The following is a 17,211-nucleotide window of genomic DNA, read 5'->3' as shown; positions in this document are numbered from 1 at the left end:
ACCTTTACCTTTTAAGCAACTACATCATGCTCAGACCCCACACCACATTCCTAGCCACATACCAGACATCCCTTCAGTTCTTTCTTTCCCATCCTATCCAGGGTACAGTCTTTTAAGAGAGGCTGTAAGAACATATACAAATTTGCCAAGGTTAATACAGTTGCATAGCCTGCTCTATGCTTGTAGTCGGGCGTACTCATGCAGCTGCAAAAACTAGGGTTTTTTATGCTTCCTAGTGAAAGAAAGCAACTTTTTCATCATTAGCAGAGCTTTTAAGCCAACACTCTTAGCCAGGCAAAGAAGGGCAATCCTTCCCTTTCTCATTTACTTTAAGATAGCACTGAAGAGCTTTTACATTTAGTGAAGTGACAAAACTCCTTTGTTCTGGGGCTCTTCAAGAGGCTCTAGCAGGCTTTTAATTTGGCAGTAAAGAATGAATTAGATTTTTATCATGTTGAGGCACCCTGACAACAAAAATTTCCAAAAGATGTCAGAAATATAACTCTACCATTGAAATCTTTTTTTTAAAAAAGAAGGCATCTATTTTGTTTCAAAATCCCACAAATTCAAGCTAATGAAAACTCCTTAGAACTGATCTTCCCATCTCCTTGGCAAATGAATTCTGAACAGCAGGTGAAGTTTGGTGTATAGAAGGGCTTTGGTCAGTATGCAGTTAACACACAGTTTTAGGTTCCCACTGGGATGGTAAAAATCTATGTCTGGCAAGTAGGGACTTCACTTTAAAGAAGACTTTGCTTTGCGATTAGCAGGACTTGAATAACTTTAGCAGTATAAGAGGAAGTAGAGATAATTAGTAAGAAGAGTAGAACTTGGTAACGTAGAATACGTGGAAGAGAGAGAAAAGAAAGGACACCAGAGTAGCAGAGGAAGGGAAGTCCTTAGGTGTTTTGTGTTGTGTCCATATTTGGTCGTGGTTTGGTTTGCAATTTTCTCCTCTTAATCTTTACTTATTGTTTTTGAAGTGTATGTAAAAACGCAGATTAAAATTATTATAAAAAATAAAAGTAAAAAAGACTTAGCTTTTTAAAAATAAATAAATCACAAAACAACTATCATGTGCTCAGTAGATGCAGTATCTCCAACTTTCCATGCTTACAGGAAAGCCCAGCTGAGAACATCACAGCGTTTTCAGGACATGCCAGCACCCAGGAAGGCTGCAAAGTAAAGACTACTGGAGAGATGAATCACGGAATGAAAGGAATAAAACGCAAACACAACTTGGCCACCGTGAAAGTAAGGTGAACACGATAAAAACGTTGCATCCCACCCAGAAGAAATACACCAGAATTTCCTTTCCCCTTCAAAAACTTTTCAAATGCAATTTCTAAAATGAATGAACGTTCATGAAAACTCATGAAGAATAAATGAACCTATAGAAATGAATGGGAGAAACAAATGAAAATCTGTCATGGGAAACTAACAAGAGACATTGCATTGCTGTGCATATATCCTAAGCTGTGAACCTGCTCTAGCAGCGGAAGAGCAGTCCTCTTCCAGCCGTGCTGAATGTCCAAATGTGTAGAAGTCTGTTCAGATTAAATTTCAAATGTGTTAGTCCATCCCCATAAGAAGAGTCTGCAGGATCAGGCCAGTGTTCTCACAATGGCCACCCAGATGCCTGTGGGAAACCCTCAGGCAGGCCCTGAGCACTCCTGTGGTTTCCAGCAACTAATATTCAGAATGATTACTGTGGTCAACTAGAGGGACAGAGCTAGTAGCCATTGATAGGCTTATCCTCCATGAATTTGTCTAATTCTCTTTTAAAGTCATCCATGTTGGTGGCCATCACTGCCTCATGTAGGAGTGAGTTCCATAGTTTAACTATATACTATGTGAAACTAATCCTTCACTGATTTCTGGCACTGGTTGCTACCACGCAGGAATCTGACTAAAATGAATTACAGTGGTACCTTGGGTTACATACGCTTCAGGTTACATACTCCGCTAACCCAGAAATAACGCTTCAGGTTAAGAACTTTGCTTCAGGATAAGAACAGAAATTGTGCTCTGGCGGTGCAGCGGCAGCAGGAGGCCCCATTAGCTAAAGTGTTGCTTCAGGTTAAGAACAGTTTCAGTTTAAGAATGGACCTCCAGAACGAATTAAGTTCTTAACCCGAGTTACCACTGTATTGTTGTGTGCTTTATCCAAGCGGTAATGACACAGAACACATACAGGATTATTACTTTTTGCTTTTGCAGGGAGCAGGAACAGAGAGAGAGAAATTGTTTCAATTTTGTACAATTGCACATGTTCAACCCAATAATTTAACTGGATGGTTGTTGTTGTTTTTAAAAAAAGTGCAGTTGAATTTAGCTAAGTAAAGTTGGTTTTCTCTTATCCTTAATAGTTCATGTAGTTCAACAAATTCAACCACACAAAAAAAAAATCAATAATGAAAAACAAAACACACACACAAATCAAATTGGATAGATATACATCTGTGCAGATGTCCATGGCTGTTTTAAATGGGGAAGTATACTGACCTATAACCTAGCCAACTATATGAGTGGCTGGGGAAACCCAGCCAGATGGGCAGGGTATAAATAAATTTATTATTAGTATTAGTATTAGTATTAGCAAAGAAAATATTCTAATACAGTGCAGAGCTTCTAAATACCAGTTTCAGGAAACCACAGAAGGGGAGATTGCTCTTCTGCTCAGGACTTGCTGCAAGCTTCCTACAGACAGTTGACCCCTGTGAAAAAATAATGCTGGACTAGAAGATGGGCCATTGGTCTCACCCAGCAGGATCTTCTTATGTTCTTATATAATGACAGGTGTGTGGCCCCACCCTTGTATCAAAGTTGGTGCAAGGGGTGGGGTGGGGTGATAAAGAACTGGCCCATTGGGTCAAAAGGGTTCCACACTCCTGATTTTGGATAACTAAGTCCAGGATGAACCAATGACTCTCCAAGCCATGCAGGGAGGCCCAAAGGGATGAGTGTCGATGCTGGGACATTTGGAAGGAACCCAACAGTGGCTGAAATAGCTAGGGCTATAAACCTTGACGTTTCCCATTCCCACATTGTACCATTATAGAATTAAATTCATAGAGCTTTGGTAAAGCTCTCCACTTAAAGCATGTAAAGTATCCCACAAATAACGCAACATGTCAGCCATGATACTTTACAATTCTATGATTCTTCCCCAATGAATGAAATGTGGAGGGATAGGCCAACGTCTTCCATAAGTTAAGATGGAAGACCTAAGTAGTAACTTTCCTAGCAGCACCTGCTGCAAATCTGAAGGTCTGAAAATAGTAGCTGACAGGAACAAAAAATAAACTGTCAGTCATAACAACTTAAGGTTAAGATTAGCTGAACTGTGCATTTCCTCACTTTTTAGAGCTTAAGCTGAAGAGGGCTTTTAACCTCAAACAGCTTAGTGTAACTGAATCCGAAGTTTCTCTTGAAAGTTTCTGCATATGGTGACTTAACTTTTGATGAAGACGGCACAGAAAGGCTCCATTTGCAGACATCTTATCTCTCCCCCTCCACTTAATAAGGGAGGCAGAGGAGTATGAAATGACTCGATAATGCAAAGTTAGAGCGACACTCAAAGGTAAAGGGTGCATGATAAAACTTATGAGATATTGTAACACAGATTTCCCCCCCAGAAATCCCCTCAAACAAACAGTTGTCAATGTGGACAGGTAGATGTTATACATTATACATTAGGAGAGTAACTGTGAACAATGAGATAGAAAGCCATTCCTATGGTTTAATTAACTGTGGCTAATTAAAGTGAAAATGAAGGCTTCTTGTGGCTTTGTAGGAGAGGGGGTGCATGAATCCAAGAATTACTGTGGCTTGTTCACGTTGAACTAAACCGTGGTTTAGCAAATGTTAATGTGACATATCTCAATTCTCAAACTATCTTCAACTTCCAGCAAGAGCGCTTATTTTCTTTTGCTTGGCCCAAGTAAATTACTGTCCCTATTTTTGCTTTTTGGGGAGGCCTTGTTAAAACTTTAATGCATGCTGTTCGATATATGATTCTTAAGGTCAGCTCCCTCCCCATCCCTTAAAACGGAGGGAAGCACTGCTCCAATCCCCAAAGCACCACCTGGGTCCACCTGCCAAGATTGTCTGGAGAGATATTAACGTAGAGGGGGTAACCTCTGTCTAAGTAGCACTGCAGGGGCAGGATACCTTGTCCAAGGGCCCCTCAAACTTGTTGCCATGCCTGGGGACTGAGATCAAGTGAATGGTAGCAATTTTGGATCATTAGATTTAGTATAAATGAGTACAGTCATACCTTGGATCTTGAATGCCTTGGCTGCCAAACAAACCGGCTCCCAAACGATCAAAACCCGGAAGTGAGTGTTCCGGTTTTCAAATGATTTTCAGAAGCCAAACATCTGGCGCAGCTTCCAATTGGCTGCAGGACGCTCCTGTAGCCAATCGGAAGCCACGCTTTGGTTTCTGAACGTTTTGGAAGTCAAAGTTAATAGTTATCTGTTCTATTGTTACTTGGTGTATTGAGTTCATCAATGTTTGCAGCAACTGTTATTGACTAAAAATTGACAAATATCTGTACTGCTGAATGCATTTTTATTATTCTGTACCTAAATATTACCCTTGAAAAAAATACAAATATACAAAAAAAATGCATAAAGTCTCTGTCTGGGGAAAAATACAACTCTAGTCTAAATCCATTTATCTCAAGGCACTTTAGAAACATGGAAGAGAAACCAATTTGCAGGGTTGGGAGCTGAAACTAACTGTGTCTAACATGAGAAGGGATGTTGCTAACCCCAACATGTTTTCTCTATACAGTAGTAACATTTTGCTGGGAGAGTTTCACAGGGAAAATAGCTGTTTGCTTTACAATAATTATTGTTATGATTTGAACTCATTCTTTTCAATTATTAAGATTTATTTTAAAAGCTCCACAAACACATGGCTGTTATTAAATTACAGTGGTACCTCTGGTTAAGTACTTAATTCGTTCCGGAGGTCCGTTCTTAACCTGAAGCATACTTAACCTGAAGCACCACTTTAGCAAATGGGACCTCCTGCTGCTGCTGCGCCGCCAGAGCATGATTTCTGTTCTTAAGCGGAGTTCTTAACCTGAAGCATACTTAACCTGAAGCGTACTTAACCCGAGGTACCACTGTACTAAGAAGTTCAATGAACAACTTGTAAAGGAAGAAAAACAATGTTGCAAATCAAATTTCAATACACAATGAGATGACAATTTCTCATTTACAATTCCTAATTTCGTAGGAATTTCTATTCTTTTTAAGTGTGTCACAGCAGACAGGTAAGATGATATTTCAATCTCAGGATGAAATGAATATCTTCCCATCTGATTCTTTTCACTTATTTAGCATGCATGTGAAGAAACAAACTTTGAGGGAAATTTATATTGGTGGGGGAAAGCATGTATCCTTCAGAGAGAGAAAAGAAGCAAAGAATTAACTATGGTTCTTGAAACTAAAGGAAATTACTGCTGCTCTGGAGAGAGAAGGCAGCACATTAAAAAAAAAAGTCTATATGGATAACAATGTGGAAAACAACAAGCCTCTTTCCATATTGTACTTTTTTTGGTAAGTCTGCAAAGGGCCCATCATCAGTGACAACACAGGCACTAGCCAGTAGGTGCACATCTCCATCTCAGTAATATTTGTACTTCACGGTGGGGGATTTCTGAAGATTGCAGGAACCTTCCCATTCTGTTAAACTAAGTGGTCATAAACAGATATTTTGTGTTAGTTAATGTCTTGGTCTAAGACAGAAACAGGGAAGAGAATTTCTTAGAAAGCGAGAGCCATTTGAAATTTAAGCAATCTGTCATCACTGCAAGCTTCCCAACATCTCTTCCTGCAGCAAATTGGGCTTGTTCCAGGCTACCTTCTCTGAAAGATACATAGACCATGCTTCATCTGTAGCTGTGAATAACAATCGGAGAACAGGCTGTGCAGAGCACAGAATCGATAGGCAGTGTAAACAGGTGACACAGAGAGGAGATTGGGCCATAAAGAATAGGTATGAACTGCTCTGATTCCCTATGCTGGAGGGGGTGCTGTCAGGGCACGCTATTTATCCTGCTGCCAGATCATTCTTCTGTGGCTAATTACATTTTCCCACCTGCTAATGAGCTCCAGATCTCCGCAGGAGCCATAAAAACCAAAGAGCCCCAAGCCACACCAGATAAAAATAAAAGAAAAAAGTGGGTCAGCAGTGGCATAAGAAAATTAGGCACCCTGGCATGACAGTGGAGCAGCGGCCTTTTCCCAGGGATGGGGAGTTAAGCAGTCAGCAAAATTTATTCCTGGAGAGCTAGCATGCTAATTTTGGGCAGCTCGAGACCATGTTTACTCCAGCTCCCACAGACATAACAACATGGATCCATAAAATCATGAACACTTTATTCCCTGTGCAAACTTTATTGCACGGATAGCCTGCTGTAGTTTTGCAAGGAACATTACAAAAGTACACATAACCAGTGTAAAGAGGGTTTTGATTCACAACGGAAGATAAGCTGTTACACAGCACTATGACAATTTAAAGAATATTTGGCAGATAGATGAGTAGAATATGATAAAAGTAGAAGCTTAACTTTTTTAAAAAAAAAATCATGTGCTGGTTTTCATCTGCTCTTTGTGTTATCTGCTAGTTGCATAATTAATGGGTGGTATTTGACTAAGTCATGCTCAGACCAGACCCACTGACATCAGCTCCTTAGAAATGCCAGCTCTACTTCAGCATCATAAGATGACTTGGGCTGCATACGCACAATGTTTTATTCTGCAATCACTAGTGCCAAGTACTTTCTTTTTCCTACATTATCCGCACGCAGACTTGATCTGTTGCATATTTCTTACCCCCTGAAAAGAGCTTTTGGAACTGGTTCATTCAAAAAATAAAAGCGCATTGCAGACTGATTCTGCACTACCCTTCAGTGTGTCCATTTGAAAACAGCTGTAGGGGCCCCCGGGCAATGAGGCAGTGTATCAACACTTGCCCAGTGATGTTGTGGGTGGGTGCATAACCAAGAGGGCAATCACCATTCAACCACTCCTTTCTTCATTCACTTGGGGCACATGCAGGGAGGAAATGCATATCTTGTGACATATGCATACTGGAAATACATTTTGATGGGGGGATCTGAATCAAGAAGTGCTTTGCAAAATCCAGAGAAGTGTGAAATGGAAGGTAAGCTACATCCTGATCTGCATATTAGTAGTCCAAGAGACTTAATCAACCTCTCAAGGAAGCAACACACACTTCACCTTAAGGACAGATTATGCCCCCAAATGCACAATACCTAGACTATACAAGTGATGCTTGAGGTGGGGGATATTGCTAATTTTTGGAAGTTTTTTGAGGATGGAAGAGTGATGTGAAGCTGAAATGCGAACCTACAGACCCAATGAGAGAATCCATGAAAGCAAAAGTTCCTAGTCCCCCCCCCCACATCCACTTTCAATTGTGTATACCACGCAATGTGATGACACCTTGCTGATTAAGTATACTTTTGGAGAGGAAGAGTTATCTGTAAACTATTGCTTTGTGGAGAAGGATGATACCTGGAATTCCAAGCTTCTCCGTCATCCTCATTTAATGTCACCCATCGATATTATATTTTTGAGGAACCGTTCTGGCAACATCATTGTGGTTTCTGCAGTTACCTGGCACCTAATTCTCCAGTAGAGTTCCAAATTGTTGTGTTAACTAAGATAGAGTGGAGATCTGCCGACAGTTTATCTTTAACCATGGCTTCTTCTATGAGACATGGGCCTTTTCTGTGCTTTTGTTACATATCTTTAAGCACCCGTAAAAAGCATTCATCTTCTCCCAGACCTTTGGCTAATGAAACAATCTATGGCCTCTTAATCTGTGGTGGGGAATATTGTTTTCCGTTTGTTATAATGGTAGGTGTTTTGTGGTTTTGTGTGTGTGTGTGGTGTGTGTAGGTGTGTGTGTTATTTGTAAACTGCCCTGCAATCTTTGGATGAAAGTTATAATAAATAAATAAGATAAATTAGAGATGCAGATCAGTGGTTCATATTTGCAAAAAAACCAAATTCTTGAAACATCCCTAGTCAGGGGGAGTATATTCATGGTCACACATTGGGGCATAGGTGGTAATGGTCAGGTGACAGTGGGATTGGGTCTATATTGTTAGTGGCAGCGAACGTTGCCACAAAGCTGCAGTGATCTGCATGGGGCTTTCATGTAATATTATGCATCTGGCCCAAGAGAGCATGTATAATGAGAGTAATAGTTTTTTCTTCTACTGCAACTGCCCCCCTTTTCGTTTCTTGCTGAGCTGGAAGAAACCTCCTATCAGTTCTATCTGAGAAGGCAAATCAGAGAGTGTTTAATGCTGAGCAGCAGGAAACCCTTTGAGAGCCTGGGACAATTTCCTGCACTGTATGCAATGCTTTTCACTCCAGTTTAGCTGCTATTTTCCCTCCAGAACTTTGGAGAAAAAACACATTATCTTGCAGGAGCATATATGCATTGTAAAAGCACAGAGCTTTTGAAGTCTGGATGTACAAAATAAAATTAAAACCATGCCCGATTCTGATTGACCTTTAACTGAGCAGCCAAACACGTTCTTTGTGCCATTACTTGGAACAACAAAGTCTTTCTCCCAAGATCTGCAATTGCTCCTCAGATCACTTGTCACACAAATACACACAGACAGAAACAGCAGCATCCATAAATTGTTTTAAGAAATGCACAGACAATTACTGTGTTGCCAGACTTAACTCACACTGGGGAATTCTGTCTCCCATGTGTGATACGTAGTCTTCGGCTCTGTATACATTAGTGGTTAATCTTGGTGGTTAATATGGAATCTGGATCTAGTGTGTTCCCACTTCTGCCCTGAACACATGATGTTAGCAGGATCCACAGGCACCTACAGCAGAGTTTCTTTGAAAACAACCCCACCCCAATGTTTTCATGTAGTTTCCCACAAACCAGCCTCACTCTGACTTGAATTTTTTTTTTTACTTACGGTATACAATGCTTGGTGAATCACAGGCGTGAACAATGGAAACATTTGCTGGGGGTGGCCCTAAATATCTGGTATCTGTAGTGGGTGTGAAATACCACTTCTGCCTTCTACATACAGTGTGGGATAATTTCACTTCCAGAACACTACTCATAGAATCATAGAATTGTAGATTTGGAAGGGATCCTGAAAATCATCTTAGTCCAACCCCCTGCAATGCAGGAATTTCAACATGCAGTCCAGGGCCGTCTTAAGTAAATCTGGCGCCCATTGCGCTCTGCCAGGCACAACGGGCAGCTGGAGGGCGCGGAGGGGCGCTGCCAGCTGTGTTCCGCCTCCGCCTGCTCGGCCGAAGCGGCGGTGCAGCACTGTGTCCAGGGAGCCCTGGCTGCAGCGCCGACGGGAGGCTCGCCGACGGCCTCCCCGCATCCGCAGCTCGAGAAGAGGTGGGCGAGAGTGGCACTGCCGCCTTCCTCAGGCCGTGGTGCCTTGCGCCAGTAGCCTCAATGGCTAAGATGTCCCTGATGCAGTCCTCCATCCTATCTAATATCTATCTGAAACCATACTGGACACTGCCTAGATTTGCAACTGTGCCAGCAGTTTTATTGCTGCCTTTCTGGGTGAAAGGGGGGGATGAGGCAGAGCAGCCTTTCCTTCTCTCTGCAACCCCTGCCCCCGCCCCCAATTGCAAGCCTGATCAAGGTGGGAGCAACTAGTTCACTTCTATCTGCTGCTTTAAACAGGATCAGTAGCCTGCTTCCACCCTAGTCCCAGAAGAGAAGGGCTACGAATGGAAGCAAGGCTGAGCATCAGGAGGAATTACATGTCATTCCTCATAAACATCATAAGCAGCCAGAGCAAGAACCCTCTGCTTGCTCAGTCTTGCTTCAGCCTTATACAGAGTCAGACCATAGTTCCATCTAGTTCAGTATTGCCTACATCACAGGACTGGGAGCAGCTCTCCAAGGTGTCAGGCAGGGGAGATGCGAGAGACTGAACATGGGACCCTTTTGCATGCAAAGCTGATGCTCTGTCACTGGTCCTTCTCGAGAGAAGGGGGAAGATTGTCTACCATGATGACAATAATATCAAAAAACTACTTTGCCCACTGAAATTAGGCTGCTGAAATAAATAAATAGGAGTGGACTTTTGAGTCCAATAATTATGAGCTCAGTTCAGTTCTGCTACTGAAAACAACTCCCTAGACTCATAATATGCTCAAAGGAACACTCTTCTTCAAAATATGTCTCTTTTCCATTGGGTCTGCTTGGTAAATCTTGGGTTTATTGTTAAAATACACACAACTAAAATTTGCAATTCTAGTTTGTTTGTTTTTTAAGTGGCTGGTACCCTTGGAATCCTAGTAAGATATGAATTAGATTCAACAAGCATTAAGTTTGTCTTCCCTGCCAAGGCTGGTACTTCCACGGGGTGATCTGACTGCCTCCCCTCCCTGCTGTTGCGCCACCGCCACTGGCGCCACAACACCTTTGCAGTCGCTGCTAACATTGCACTATCATGGCTTGAACTGCATTGTGGCAGCAGAAGAGGCGCAGCTGCAGGTGAGGTGCAGTTGTGGTGGTGGGGCCAGCGGCAGTGCAGGCACAGCAGTGGAGGCAGCAAAGCGGGATGGATTCTGCCTACCACAGCAAAACAGGCCCAGGCCACCCTGGGCCCCTGCTCTAGATCAAACAACAGGCTGCTTTTTAGGGCTGTGGAACTGTTGCAGCCAAAACTCAGATCCCAAACCAAATCAGTCCAATTCATGTCAACCTGAAATTCAGCCGGAGGAGGTTGAGGCAGCCCTGAATTGCACGAGGTTGGGTCAGATCCACCTGGAACAAGCCAGGATGGTCAAAAGTTGGGTGATGAAGAAATGGGGTAACGAAGGAAACATAAGATTCCCTCTCAGCTCCCAGCCAAATGCTTAATTATGGCTTAGACCCCTAAACAAACATTGTGCAAGCCCCCTTTATTCGATTCAGGTCATGGATACAGGTTGGGTCATCGCTGGGTCATCCTGAGTCAGATTGGGGCCACCTCAAAAATTCAGGTCCCAACTGAATGAGGGCTGTGCAGAGCCCTACTATTTTTGCCATGATTTATGCATTCTAGAATAGAATCGGTTATGTATTGAAGTTCTCACTCTGGTCACCAGGGGTGTTGTGTATGTAGTTTTCATTCAGGTCCACGTCAGTTAATTTAGGTGGGAAACCCTGGGATGTTGTTGTTACAATGTTGTCAGCCGGCTGCCTATAAAGCAGGCCGACTGAGCTGTTTGTGTTCAGTTCAGTTCAGTTCCAGCTTACTATAAAGAACTTCTTGGAGAAATACAGTATCTGTGTCGTCTGTTATGTCCACCCACTACTTAATAGAATCAGTGCTTTTCAGTGTATGGTTGGAGGGGCCCCCATCTTTCTTTTGGCACTACCACCACACTGCTAATGATTCTAAGCTTTTCAGGCTGCTGACCTGAGATGTGGTAAATGTCTGCTCCTTAGCTCTCTGACAGCCAAACATCAAATCAGATTAATGAATTCTACCATAGAAAGATCCCACGCTCATTTCCATCCCAGTTAGAGGCCAAGTGAGAAATCTGTATTCCGTGCTCGGCACAGCACATCGCTACTACTAATATTCAATGAATAATTAAAGTTTTTAAACTCACTTCTGCCTTTCACACATGTATTATTAAATGGCTACTAGAGAGAACTAGACCTGTTTTTACTGCTCATTACTACTAACACCTTAACTGAGCACAGAGGGGGGCAAACAGATTTTTATCATCTTGTCACATCAACTGCAGAGCATATTGCAAAAATAATGCATGGGGATGATACATGCACTCAGCTTTATGCCACGGTTTATATGAAGTATGCACATGAATGTCTGCCATCGGGCTGGCAATATGGTTGCCCTACAGTTGTAGCTAAACCATATAAATGTATGCACACCATCCTGGGTAAGGACTGTACCCATAAATTCCATCTCACATATAGCTACTGAAAACTCTCTGCCAATCACATCTTTCCAGTAATCCAGTATGACCACGGGCAATATAAACATATTTTAAAATATAAATAAATGTGGACTGGTTGAATTGGGTGGCCACACAGTACAAAGATTCTCTGAAACAGTTTCAAACCCAACAGCTTCTATTCCAGGAGAAGGGTGTTTTTTTCTAGACTTACAGGTTCCAACCAGAGTGAACTCTCTGCTCTTTGCCATCATCTGTAGAGGAAAGCTATCCATACCCCTCTAGAAAATTATGTGGTAGAGGTCCTGAAACTGACATACTCTTGCCCGGATCCAGACCCTCAAAGGGAGCAGCTGTACTGTTCCCTGCCAGAGGCAGAAATGAAACTTTACTCATAGAAATTACTCAAAGCTACTTATGAATCCAACAGAAATACTAAAACCTATTACAATAAACATAAGCAATGGTTCCCAGCTTAAACATACTACTAGAGGCTATGTAGAGCCACTGCACAAAATCTACACAGCAAAAGGACAATCGTTTTGTTGACTCCAAGTAAAACTGCTGGTGAAGTTCACCAGCTTAGATACTGACCTCACTGCTGAAAGGAGAGGTGAGCATTACAAGATTCAGGGGCTTATAATTGTCACTTCAAAAGGATAGGTTGGATGGCCATCTGTCGTGTATAAACTAGTTGAGATTCCTGCATTGCAGGGGGTTAGATTAGATTACCTTTGGGGTCCCTTCCAACTTTGCAATTCTATGATTCTATGAGAGCCCCCCCCCCAAAAAAAATTCTTATCTGTCTCAGAAAATATCCAACCTGGAGAAGAATTTCGGTGTACTCACCTACCATTTCCAATGCCTCCAAACACTTCCCCCTCCCACAACATTTACCCAGCTGTGGTGGCAGCCGAACAATCATATCCAGCATTCACTATCCTCTCCTTTCCATCCTGCTGTTAGTGCACGGGGGGAAAGGGGCTACTTAAGACATGTAACTTTTCCCATTTCCACAGCAATTCCAAATTTGATATCCAAAGCTATGGCTCCAAAAGTCAGCTATTATGTCCCCCTCCTTTAAAAAAATAAAAAATGACATTACTTATTTTCCTGTCCAATCCAATGTGAGCTAAGAAAGGGAGGCACCCTCACTAATTCTATGGCATTTAAACAAAATAGATTTCTTTACTTAGGAATCTGGAAACGAGATGACTATTTAGGGCTTTTAGATCTGTCGCCTTGTCTAATCGCCACCTTCCTGTTTAGCATGTGCTTGTTCAAGAACAATCATTTTTCTAAAATCGGTTTTCTGAAACTGGATCCAATCAGTCAGGCCCAAGCAGCACGATGAGAAGGCACCACAGAGCTGCTTTCAACAAGCAGCTGCATTTAAATAGATGCATACATCAAACAATGCGATTAAGGTATTTCCACATGAAATAGGGGTGGCATTAGGCTCAGCAAGGCAATGAATTTCCAGCCTAAGTTGCCTAAATGGATGCAGTCAAGCAGCTTTGGCTTGTGATCATTAGTCCTCATCATAATACCATTCACTTTAATAAAAATCCATCACTGTCGATGAGGAGTGGGGAGTGTGTGAGTGGGTAGATCTTTAACAGGTGCTCTGTTCTGCAGCAGGAAATCAAGTGGATACATTCACAAAGAAATCAAATATTTACTAGCAGGAGCGGAGAATTCAGGCCCAGGGCCAAATGCAGCCCTCCCAGCTTATTAACCTGGTGCTTGGAACTCTCCCAGGCTCCACCTCCTTTCTCCAAGCCACACCCCTCTGGCCCTGCATTGCAGCCTGCTTGAGTGTTTTTGCCTGTCTTGGACTCACAGCTCAGTTGTTGCTTTATTCCAAAAATCACTACAGTGCCCAAACATAGATCAGGATACAGGTAACACCAGGCTTCCTCAAACTCGGCCCTCCAGATGTTTTTGGCCTACAACTCCCATAATCCCTAGCTAGCAGGACCAGTGGTCAGGGATGATGGGAATTGTAGTCTCAAAACATCTGGAGGGCCGAGTTTGAGGAAGCCTGGGTTACATGGTTCAGAAGTTCATAGCAGAGCTCTAAGGAACAAGCTAGGTGCATGCTAAGATTTGGTCCCAACATTTGATGTGTAAATGAGCTTCCCTTTGGAAGAGCAGTCGTCCGTGTGATAGTTGTCCCAAGACACAGGACTGGGCAAGCAAGCAGGCACTCCTGCAAGTAGGCTGGATCTACTCGCATGGTCTCAGCCATCACAACATCCTTCGAGAAGGAGTTGGCATAGCCAGCTCACTATCCAATTTAGCTTCAGGAAGCGCAATCACATCAGGAGGCTCTACCATGACATTTGGGGCATCTGATGACACTGTGACTGTCTCCAGGCAACTCACCGAACCTCTCCCAGCATCCAGATCAGCACTCCCAAACCACAGTGCATTCCCCTAGATCCAAGCTCTGCATTCTCATCCCAGTCCTCCTCCTCATTCAGAAAAGCCCTGCAAAGAAGTCTCAATGGGACTCATGAAAAGGGTTTGCCTTCTGAATTGGGTGCCAAATTAATTTTTAATTCTGATTTTATTTTATTTATTAGATTTATATACTGCCATTCATCATAAGATGTCAGGGTGGTTCACAGAGTTGTGAGGCTAGATCTGTACAGGGTAGCTAAAGATTGGATCCATTACTTACCAGGATCACTTCTCCTTCAGAGCTCCCCAATGGAGCTAATCCCTCCAACATTTGAAGTTAAGTCACCCAGTGTCACGATGATACAAGTTGGAAACAAAGCTCAGCATCATGCCAAATCAGGGATCATGGCTTTGCTCAAAATACAAACAAACTGCAAACAATAAGTTAAAAAAACAACCCTTAGCTACAGAGCAAACCAACCCTCAATCCCTTTTTTCTGATATGATTCTGAGTCACAGCCATGGTATTTTTTCCTTCTAGCAAGGGCAGGGAGCACCAGGGAGCAATTCACACAGTATGCTATGTCTTATGGCTGACTGTGACATGCAAATATGGAATACTAAATACTGCAATCCTTTCCTATCCACAAAATGCCAGCTTCCCCCTATGCAAAATCTTCCCAAAACTGGGGCTATCTTCATTTACAGCAACTGTACTCCTTCCTAGGATCCCTTGACAGATTGCGCCCATGAGATCACTTGCGGAAAACTGCAAATATTGTAGGCAAGTTCTGTGTTCTCTCCAAATAAGATATTATTTGTTAAATTTCTTCATATGTATCTGGCTGCAGGTTAGCAAGATGATAAAAGGGCTGAATGCCCATTGATTGTTGGAATAGTCACACTGGGAGAAAAGGTTAGTTGTGAGCAGTGATGTTAGGGATTATAGGATTAGAAGTTTTATCTATAGCGAGGAATAGCAGAAGTGGAACTGGGGTCTACTTAAGGTCATGCATTAGCAAAGCAGCTGCAGTTTAACTCTTCTGCATCTTCCCTCATATACTTGATGCACAAATTTACATTGCTAAAATTAAATTGAAAAACATCAATGTGTGCCCCAATATGTCCCACAGATGGTACAATCAGCAGGTTGTGGATGTAGAAGGGATTTTGAATAGAATCTACAGATGAGAAGGGCTAAAGCAATTTTCTGTGCTCATATGTAAAACTGAATGCAGTGCATTATCATCATTGGTTTATTATGTACCACATTTTCCACAGAAGTAGTACAGAGAACTTGATAAATAAATACACAGATACACACATACATAAATAAATAATCACCACACATGGGAGTACGTCTGTAAGTAATTCCTACATATGGACTCATTAATATAGCCCTAAGCGGGGTGGAGCAAAACCAGGAATATTGCAACTTTTAGGGGAAATGAAAGATGGAGCAGGCTTGTTTCTCCTGCTCCAGAAGGCAGTACCCGAGCCAATGGATTCAAGCTACAAAAAGGAGATTCCGAATCAACATCAGAAAGAAATTTCTGACAGTATGAGCGTTTGACAGTGAAATGGACTACCTTGGAAGGTGGTGGGCTTGGAGGTTGGATGGTCATCTGTCATGGATGCTTTAGTTGAGATTCCTGCATTGCAGGAGGTTGGACTAGATGACCCTAAGGATTCCTTCCAACTCAACAATTCTATGATCTTGGAAAAAATCTGTGTGCCTTTCACAGAGCTCGCTATGTGCACATGGCCCTCCAAATTATTATGCACAGAAGCAAGTTTAGAACACAGTTCCTATGCCAAAATGCAGGGAAGGATCACCAAGCTTGATTGCCTTAATACCAGACCATGATGGGCAGAAACCAAGGGCAGAAACACAAACTTTAGAGGCACTACTGCAGTGTGGAGGCAAGTATGCCACAGACGTGGGTGGAATTGAGATCCAAATCAGGAGATTAATTTGCCCAAGTTCCATCGAAAGAAACAACTTCTCTTTTAAGTGATGTGGAAAATAACTTGCATATGAAAATGACAGAACCGTGTTTTTTTTTTTTTTTTACAAATTGGATGGCTACAATGCAGGCATACCTCTGAGACTGGAACATCATTTGCCTTTATTCCCCACAAACAGGTGTTTTATGCATCTCTCTTTCTCTAAATTCCAACCACACTTCAAGACACATGCTAGACAGCAGAAATGGGATTTAGGCACCTGCGGTAAACTAAAGAGGCTCCCCCAAGCCTGAGAATAGGAAGAGCAACAGAGCAGCCACTCACTTTTAATTGCTCCCTGTAGCATGGAGCAATTAGGGAAGCAAGTCTCAGGCAGAAATCCTTGAAGTCCTCATATCCTGAACTCCAACTGCCTGCAGCTCCATAGCTCTCGGTTCAGATTCAGCAGAAAACAGCGGGACAGATTTTTGGCATTCACGACACATTAATGTCGTTGTGTGCTAACTATGTTCACGACTGCCTACCTCTGAAAAGTCTAAATTCTGCATTGCCATGTTTAGATGGCTCCATCTGTAGCAGAAGCTCATCCTCCACCCAATGGCATACTTGGGAATGACCCATGCTGACAATGACAGAAGCAAGTAGGTCAGGTATAGATCCATATTCCTAGATCAGGCATAGGCAACCTTCGGCTCTCCAGATGTTTTGGCCTACAACTCCCATGATCCCTAGCTAACAGGACCAGTGGTCAGGGATGATGGGAATTGTAGTCCAAAACATCTGGAGAGCCGAAGGTTGCCTATGCTTGTCCTAGATGCATATTCCTAAGAGCAAAGCACACACATTGTACCACTGCTTTTTAAGGCTG

At 42.5% G+C, this 17,211-nt stretch overlaps 1 protein-coding gene across 1 annotated transcript in view; it reads right to left on the bottom strand.

Moving 5' to 3' along the window:
- TAFA3 (TAFA chemokine like family member 3) overlaps positions 1 to 17,211 on the bottom strand; it is an 89,289-nt gene that overhangs the window by 32,304 nt on the left and 39,774 nt on the right. The window lies entirely within an intron of this gene.

The sequence above is a fragment of the Lacerta agilis genome, chromosome 6 (genome assembly GCF_009819535.1).
Source record: "Lacerta agilis isolate rLacAgi1 chromosome 6, rLacAgi1.pri, whole genome shotgun sequence".
In the NCBI taxonomy this organism is placed as follows: domain Eukaryota; kingdom Metazoa; phylum Chordata; class Lepidosauria; order Squamata; family Lacertidae; genus Lacerta; species Lacerta agilis.
The sequence above is the reverse complement of the archived record's forward strand: the minus strand, read 5'-3'. Positions and strand labels throughout refer to the sequence as shown.